Genomic DNA, 9,080 nt, shown 5'->3' with positions numbered 1-9,080 from the left:
TTGTTGTACACATTATTTCATCAACCAGACATTAAGCCATGTACCCAACAGTTACCTTTTCTGCTCCTCTCCTTTCTCCTACCCCTGCCCTCAAGTAGAACCCAATGTCTGCTGTTCCCTTGTTTGTGTTCATGAGTTCTCATCATTTAGTTCCCACTTATAACTGAGAACATGTGATATTTGGTTTTCTGTTTTCTTTATTTCTGTTTTTCTTCAGCTTTCCAACTTAATCTGTCAGTAAGACCTGTCTGTTCTGCATCCAAAATATGTCTCAAATCTATCTACTTTTGTAACCACTAGTTTAAGTCTGCTATGTCTCACTCTGGAAGCTCAGTGTGGCTAAAACAGAGTGGGTAAGAGAGTACTGGATGTCCATATCAGTGAGCTGGCCAAGGGCCAGATCACATAGGGCCCTGTAGGGCCCCAACTTTAGACTCTATTCTAAATGTGATGGGAAACCACTAGAGTATTGAGATGTCACAAGCATCAAGATGTGATTCATCCTTTTAAAAGGCTCATTCTGACAGCTAAATGGAGTACAGGATGTTAAAAATATATAAAAATGAATTCAATATGAGATTAAATTTTGAAGTCATGGGACACGATTTTAGAAAGATACTCTAGTCCGTTACTAATTGCCAAATAAACAGATCTCCAAGGGTGATGGGGAAAGTCTCTTATTTTATGACTCATTCCTTTGCAATTTATAAACTATCTTTGACATGATTGCACCCAATCTAAGTGATACTATAACTCAATTTTTTTGATACATATTTAAATTAGATTTCAAATGGTCACAAAGATTTAACTATCATTCTTCTCCCTGTGCATTTTGAGAGAGGCTAGCAATGAACTGCATGGTTCAAGATAAAGAAAACACATAATTTGTCAGAAGATATATACGGAGCATATAAATGTCTATCGTTCGTAACTTTGTATCATCCCAGGCTATCAAGACAGAAATTTTTATCAGTGTCACTTCCTACCTACCTATTCTTTTTCAAATGGGGGTGGGGTGGGAGGTAGGATATGGAAAGGAGTATAAAGTATTCATGAGTCATTGGACAAAGGTCTGACTTACCTCTGTTATGACTGGACTTCAACATAAGAGCACAGGAGGCCAGGTGTGGTGGCTCATACCTGTAATCCCAGAACTTTGAGAGGTTGAGGTAGGTGGATCACTTGAGGTCAGGAGTTTGAGACCAGCCTGGACAACATGGTGAAACCCAGTCTCTACTAAAAATACAAAAATTGGCTGGGCATGGTGACACACACCTGTAATCTCAGCTACTTGGGAAGCTGAGACAGGAGAAATGCTGGAACCTGGGGAGGTGGAGGTTGCAGTGAGCCAAGGTTGTGCCACTGCACTCCAGCTTGGGCGACAGAATGAAATACTATCTCAGAAAAAAAAAAAAAGGAAAAAAAAGCACAGGGGCTAAAATTATGCCCAAGTGGAATGAAAGTACTTCCTGTAAAGTGAAATAGAGAGGACCAAATAGTTCACCTCTGGTTAAAAGAGTGGAATGAGATATGAAATTTACAAGTTGATTTTCTAGTGCCTAAGATATACCTGTGACCAAGGTCTAATTGTCAATTTACATGTGTGCACAAATTTCAAACACAGCTTTCAAGCTGTCTATGAAGAAGCTAAACGAACTCCAGAAGCTCTGTTTGAATATAATGTTTCCCTGAAATTTTTGTTTCTGTGGCAGACACTTTAGACCTTGAAGTCATTTTCAGTTGAATTCCCATTCACACTCTCTTAATAATACCAAACACCAAATGTACATACTAAAATTTCCAAGACATTGCCATTTTCTTTGGAGTTGGGCTTCCCAGAAATCTCTCTCATGGATTTTAATGCACGTGCTGTAAATGAACCAGCTTTTGCATTTCATTAGGACAATTGCTTTTATGACACATCCTAGGTGAGGGGCGGATAACTTTCCCCAAAGAGTGGATTATAACTATGTATATTGAGACATATTGTTCATCTTTTCGGAGTCCCTCAACTTATCTCTCTTTCTCTTTCTCATCTTACCAATGAGAACGGCCCATGTCAGGTCACCCTTCCATTACTAGATTTTAATAAAACACCACACTGTGAGATACAGGATCTGTTTCTGGAGAAATGGGGGATGCACCAGATGTCAGAGCCCAGAGGATAGGGAGTTAACTCCTCATGGAGTGAAACTTGGCCAGTTAGAAGTGAGAGAGATGAGATAGCTAGACAAATACCTTTCCCATTCTTTCTCTGTCTGTGGGTTACCCTGGAGAGAGGTTCTCCATACAGACTTCCTGCAAAATCTTCATGTACAGAATTACCAATTCTATTGAGTGACCTGCTGTGGCTTATTATAAAGTAGTAGCCAAAGTGATAAGACATTGCATTCCATTCTTACTTTAATTCCTGTATATTTTGCTCTTGACTTCATTGCCATGGTCTTGTGTCCCCACGTAAAATGTCAGCATTGATTCCTTGTCTTAGGATCTGCTTTCTAAAAGACCCAGTAAGACACAGTGTTTTCTGTAGATGTGGAGAAAGGAGGCAGTGCAACCAGTTTAACACAGTCACTAAGACTCACAACCCTGAGTAAGCATCAGAATTATCTGTGATTCTTTTAAAAAAATACAACTATTTATTTATTTATTTATTTATTTATTTATTTATTTATTGAGATTGAGTCTTGCTGTATCACCCGGGCTGGAGTATAGTGGCACCATCTCGGCTCACTGCAAGCTCCACCTCCCAGGTTCAAGCAATTCTCCTGCCTAAGCCTCCCAAGTAGCTGGGATTACAAATGTGCACCACCACGCCCAGCTAATTTTTGCATTTTCAGTAGAGACGCGGTTTCACCATGTTGGCCAGGCTGCTCTCCAATTCCTGACCTCAGGTGATCCACCTGCCTTGGCCTCCCAAAGTTCTGGGATTACAGGCATAAGCTATTGCGCTTGGCCAAAAACACAGCTCTTTCACCAGCCTCCTGCCTGAGCCAACCTAAGACTTACTGAGTTTCCAATGGTAGAGCAGCTACAGACTTAAAAATCTCTTCCAATAATTTTGGTGCACTGATAGGTTGCCTACAGTCTAGGGAACTAATACTACTCTGACCTTTCATAAGACAGGGCGTCAAGATCCAGGAATAGGAGACTATTATATCACTTCTGTCAGGCCTCTGAGCCCAAGATAAGGCATCATATCCCCTGTGACCTGCACGTGTACATCCAGATGGCCTGAAGCAACTGAAGATCCACAAAGAAGTGAAAAAAGCCTTAACTGATGACATTCCACCATTGTGATTTATTTCTGTCCCACCCTAACTGACCAATGTACTTTGTAATCTCCTCAACCCTTAAAAAGTTTCTTTGTAATTCTCCCCACGCTTGAGAATGTACTTCGTGAGCTCCACCCCCTTTCCGCAAAACATTGCTCCTAACTCCACTGCCTATCCCAAAACCTATAAGAACTAATGATAATCCCACCACCCTTTGCTGACTGTCTTTTTGGACTCAGCCGAAGGGTGAGTTGCTCACACAAAGCCTGTTTGGTGGACTGTCATCACATGGACACCCGTGACAACTTCTCCCACTAGAACCAGTTAGCTAGATAGGCTTTACAAGTTTAGATTGAAATGCAAATATAACAAAGAAAACAACATAAATCCTTACCAGGATAATGTATCATATTATGTCAAAATGTAATAAAACTTACAAAAACTGATAAATTTCATTTGCCTCTCTAACTCAAGAAACCCAAAGAAGTGGCTTACTCTGTAAGGTCACTTACGTAGTTAATAAGCAACATAGAACAAGAACCCGCCTCGTTATTTTGTAGGCCAGTTTTCTACTCAATTTCTGACTGTGATAACAAGGCTGGGACAAGAAATGATTTACCACGAAAGATTTTTTTCTTGTTGTTAGTGTTGTTTGCCCTTCATTTATTTATTTAAGAACTTTTATTTTAGGTTCAGGGGTAAACTTGCAGGTGTGTTACGTAAGTAAATTGCGTATCATGGTGATTTGGCATACAGATTACTTTTTCACTCAGATGACAATAAGCATAGTACTTGAAAGGTAGTTTTTTGATCCTCACTCTTCTCCCTCCCTCCACCCACAGGTAGGCCCCAGTGTCTGTTCCCTTCTTTGTGTTCATGTGTACTCAGTGGTTAGCTCCTGTTTATAAGTGAGAATATGCAGTACGTGGTTCACTGTTCTTGTACCACAAAAGTTTGAGTGTAAAAAGAGCACCGAAAAAAAAAAAAAAGACCAGAAATAATAAAAGTGGAAGCAAAATGGAAAGCGAGGCCTGCCCAAAACTATGCTTTTCTAACTTCGTCTTGGGCTTGGAGTTGGCTTAGATGCCGCCTCCTTGACTGAGTCACTGACAGCCACATCCTTGGACTTAATTTGACCTCTGACACACGCATTGTAAACCTGTGATAGGGTGAAAAAGACAGTGAAACATGGTAAACATTTATTTTGGTTCTGCCTATCTCACTATGTAGGAAACCAAGAAGAAGAAACTAGGGAAAATTTCACGTGTTTGAGTTTCTTCTTTTCTGAGCTAGAGAACAAAAATTGGAACTTTGATGTAATAGTTTTCACTAAGAACAAAATACGGTATTAGATAGATTCATTCATCTTGGATACTAAGATGACATGTTTTCAGTTTATCATTTTAATAAGATTCTGTTAGGATACATAGCTATTTAACTGAAAGTATTAAAAAGAAGTTAGTTAATGACAATCCAATAAATAATTTCATTGCTAGAAAGTAAAATAGAATTACTATTTATGCCATGATTGTATGAGCATTATGTAATAGTTACTGTTCTAAGCATTTTATGTGCTTTTAAACATTTAATCACTGCCACAATCTTATATATAAGGCATTAATATTCTGATTTTACAGATAAAGGAAAAAGGTAGAGTTGGGTAGGTGGGTAGTTAAGAGGTTAAAGAGTTGGATTTGCAATTCAGATCCAACTCCAAAGCCCATTTTCTTTCTTCTATACTGTACGTACCATGGGGTTACCATAAATATTAGATAAACTTTAACAACTTCAGCTACATATCAAATGATATCATTAAGTTAAATCCTCAATTTAGAGATTTGGAAAGACATTCTTTTCTCTTTGCAGACTATCACATAGATAGTAGATTTGCTCCTCATGTGGAAACAAAAATGTTTTGAAACATATTCAATCTTCTTGAAGTCATTTTCAATCTCTTTTCTCAGGCTAACTAGTGTCAAACCATAAATGGCTATGATCCTCATCCAGCTAAAATTAGCTTTGTTTTAGTCTTGTTATGAAAAACTTTTGGATGTGAAATAGGCTAAGAGAGTTGGATACAGATCACCTCAAAATGAAATAGCATAGGAAAGAATTATTTCTCCACCAATAAGCTGTGCAAAAAATATAACATATTCACCAATGCCAGAGCATGTAAATCACAGGATAGTTATTGGAATAGAGTCCTGAAGCCCATGTCCCATTATTAATGAGTCCATTTTGCATGAAGGGCTTTCTCCAGCCTCAGTTCTACTCTCTTCTCCTAGAGGATCAATTTCAGTAACTATCACCTTTTGTTAAAAGTTCTCCCCTGATATTAAAATGTTCTGGCTTTCTTATCAGTGGATTGATTCTCCCCCAATATTTTTTAATCCAAAGAAACTTTACCAAAATGTATAAAATAAAATGAAGTGTTTTATATATTTTGTTTAACCTTTATGACTAATAATATAACAACTAAAATTTATTGAGGCTGAGTGTCGTGGCTTACGCCTGTAGTCCCAGTGCTTTCGGAGGCTGAGGTGGGTGGATCACCTGAGGTCAGGAGTTCAAGACCAGCCTGGCCAACATGGTGAAACCCTGTCTCTACTGAAAAATACAAAAATTAGCCAGGCATTGTGGCTTATGCCTGTAATCCGAGATACTCGGGAAGCTGAGGCAGGGAGAATTGCTTGAACCTGGGACGTGGAGGTTGCAGTGAGCCAAGATCATGCTACTGCACTCCAGCCTGAGTGACAGAGCAACACTCCATCTAAAAAATAAATAAAATAAAATAAAATAAAATAATTGAGCACTGAGGTGTAAACAGGCACATTTCATACATTTTCTTTTTCACATTGCTCAACACCTGTGCCATAGGCATCATGATTTTCCTCTCTCTGTCTTTTTCTCTCTTGCTCTTTTTTTGTCTTTCTCTCTTCTCTTTCTCTTAAAAATGTTCAAACTGAGACTCACCAACCAGAAGTATTTGTATAGGATCACACATGCACGCATGGGAGTCATGCCTGCTCAACTCCCAAACCCAGCTCCTATGCCTATAAGGATTGCATCTGCAGGGTGTGGGGCAGCCTGTATAAGGCTGTGGGTCAAAGAAAACAGATCCCTTAGGCTGCTTGAAGGGTGGTGGTGGTAGTGGTGGTAATTGCATATTTGCTATCCAAAAATAACTGATATTATTAGATTGATGCAAATGTAATTGCGTTTTTCACCATTGAAAGTAGTTGCCAAAACTGCAATTACTTTTGCACCAATCTAAATGCTTCCATTTTCTTGAAAATTTAGGTAAGACTGAGTCAGGTCCTCACTTTTTCTCAAGAAACAAAACAAAAACATAAAACCATAAAACAACGAAAACTTTAAAATTCCTTTTTTTTTTTTTTTTTTTTGCAACCAACCAAATTGATTACATGATTCAAAGGCTTAGTCAGTTCTATTTTTCTCCAAACTACCTCAGCAGGCACTTTTTAACAGAAGACATACTTTTGATAAATATGAAATATTTGTGAGTAATATTAGATTCTGTTTCATCTTACTACATTGAGCACACTTGAAAGATATTTCTGAGTCTGAACCCTCTGTATTTTAGAGTCCTTGGTATATGCAACTTTTTTTACATTGCCCATGTTGTACCCAATAAATAAAAGTCAAAGGCTTTTCAGAATTTTGGAACCACTTTAGTACGAGGGGTTTGGGGGGAATGCTATTACCCTCTCCCTATTATTTGACTCAAACTCCCATCTGACACCCTGGGCTGAATTTAAACGATGCAGCCTAGCCCTTCTGCTTCTGTGGTAGATGACAAATCTGTCTCCACGAGAATCTGTTAGCTGTTAGAACTCTGTGTTCTCATGGTAGATACTTTAGGAACTTCTGATATTCACTCAAAGCCTCAGGTGACATAAAACTCAGAAGAGATGCAGTAAAGAATTGGGAACGACAACTAACAAATACTAAAGTATCATTTCACCCAATTTCTGGCCAGGCAGAAAGGAAGAAAGGAGGGAAGGAAGAGAGGGAGGAAGGAAGAAAAGAAGGGAGGGAAAGGAGGGAAGGAGAGAAGAAGTCAGGAAGAGAGAGAGGAAGAGGGAGGAAGAAAGAAAAAAGAAAGAGAGAGAAAGAGAGAAAGAAACAAAAAGAAAAAAAATGTTTTGGTTAGGTGTTTTTGTTGCTAGATCTACATACACAAAGCCAAGTGGAAAGTTGAAATTAATTAGATGAGTAAACTAGAAGATAAGGCTTTGTAATAGATCCAGAGAACTCCGTGATATGACCGACCATCACATTAGTCTTACTGATAATACAGTTGTGTTTTGGCCTAAAAAGCAGTTGAAGGAGGAGTGGTGGAAGCTGGAGATGCGTCTGGAGGAGGCAAGATGCAAATGAAGTGGAAGGCGGAGGCAGAAGGAGAAAGCAAGGAGGGAAAAATAGCAGAGTTGAGTAAGGCCTGCAAAGAGGGAAACAATATTCACCCTGAGAAAATAATTTCTTTCTTTCTTTCTTTCTTGTTTTTTTTTTAGAGGGAGTCTTGCTCTGTCACCCAGGCTGGGGTGCAGCAGTAGCATGATCTCGGCTCACTGCAACCATCGCCTCCCGGGTTCAAGCAATTCTCCTGCCTCAGCCTCCCAAGTAGCTGGGATCACAGGCATGCACCACCATACCCAGCAAATTTTTGTATTTTTGGTAGAGATGGGGTTTCGCTGTGTTGGCCAGGCTGGTCTTGAACTCCTGACTTCAAGTGATCCACCCACCTCGACCTCCCAAAGAGTTGGGATTACAGGCGTGAGCCACTGCCACCCATCAGAAAATAATTTCTTATAAGCTTCTTAATCTTTTGAATATTCTAAGAAGCCATAGTAGTTATTTCTTTATTTTTGATATAGGACTTCATAATTTATTAACTCTTTAAGACTATAATCTGAGCCTTATCCAGTCTACCTCTTGAAATCTCTCTCCAAAGTATATAACTTAGTCATTTATTTAATAACCAATGCATTATTATGATCTAATGATACTTGGTATCATAAAATATTAAACACAAATTTCTGTGTGGCATTAATAAGGAAAATACCTCATCAGGTCCACATACTTATAATAATTTCAAAATCACTTATATGGCCATTGATACAAAAAGTATTTTGAAAAAATAAAACAAGGCTTTCCAACATGTAATAATAGTCACTTGAAAAGTATCTTGCCTTCCTCTCATTCTGGTCTTCCATCTTTTTCCAAGCTTACAAAATCTGATTCTCTAAATAAAATCACAGTAGATATGAACATCAGAACATCAGGAAAGGCTATCTTTCCTCACATCTGTATTCCACACAGAAAACCTAAGAGGCTGAAATGAAAGGTCTTTTGGAAACTCCATCCTCAGTAGCTCGAAATTTTACACCTTTATATTTTCTCAGAAATCTAAATATAACACATTCCCAAACACAATTTCCCTATGCTTCTTTAAATTAGATAAGAAAATATTGTTGTTCATCATCCCAGAATAACAAATCAATTGGTCTAAACATGAAAAATAAAACAATCTAAATGGATATACTTGTTTCTCCTTTGATAATATATGATTTGCTCATAAAGTTATGCATTAACTACTTAACAGGTTATTGAAAATCTGATCGTGTGAACATTCTGTTTTTGGGTGTTTTCTTGGATGTTTTACAAGAACCTGAGTAAAATAGACACTGAATCTAACAGATCACCTAATGAAAGAGAATCAAATTTAGAAGCTGACAGTTCTGTAGTACTATCAGTGTAAAAAAATTCTTCCCATGGCCTACT

This window comes from Papio anubis, chromosome 6 (genome assembly GCF_008728515.1).
Source record: "Papio anubis isolate 15944 chromosome 6, Panubis1.0, whole genome shotgun sequence".
Taxonomy (NCBI): Eukaryota; Metazoa; Chordata; class Mammalia; order Primates; family Cercopithecidae; genus Papio; species Papio anubis.
Note: the sequence above shows the minus strand (reverse complement) of the source record.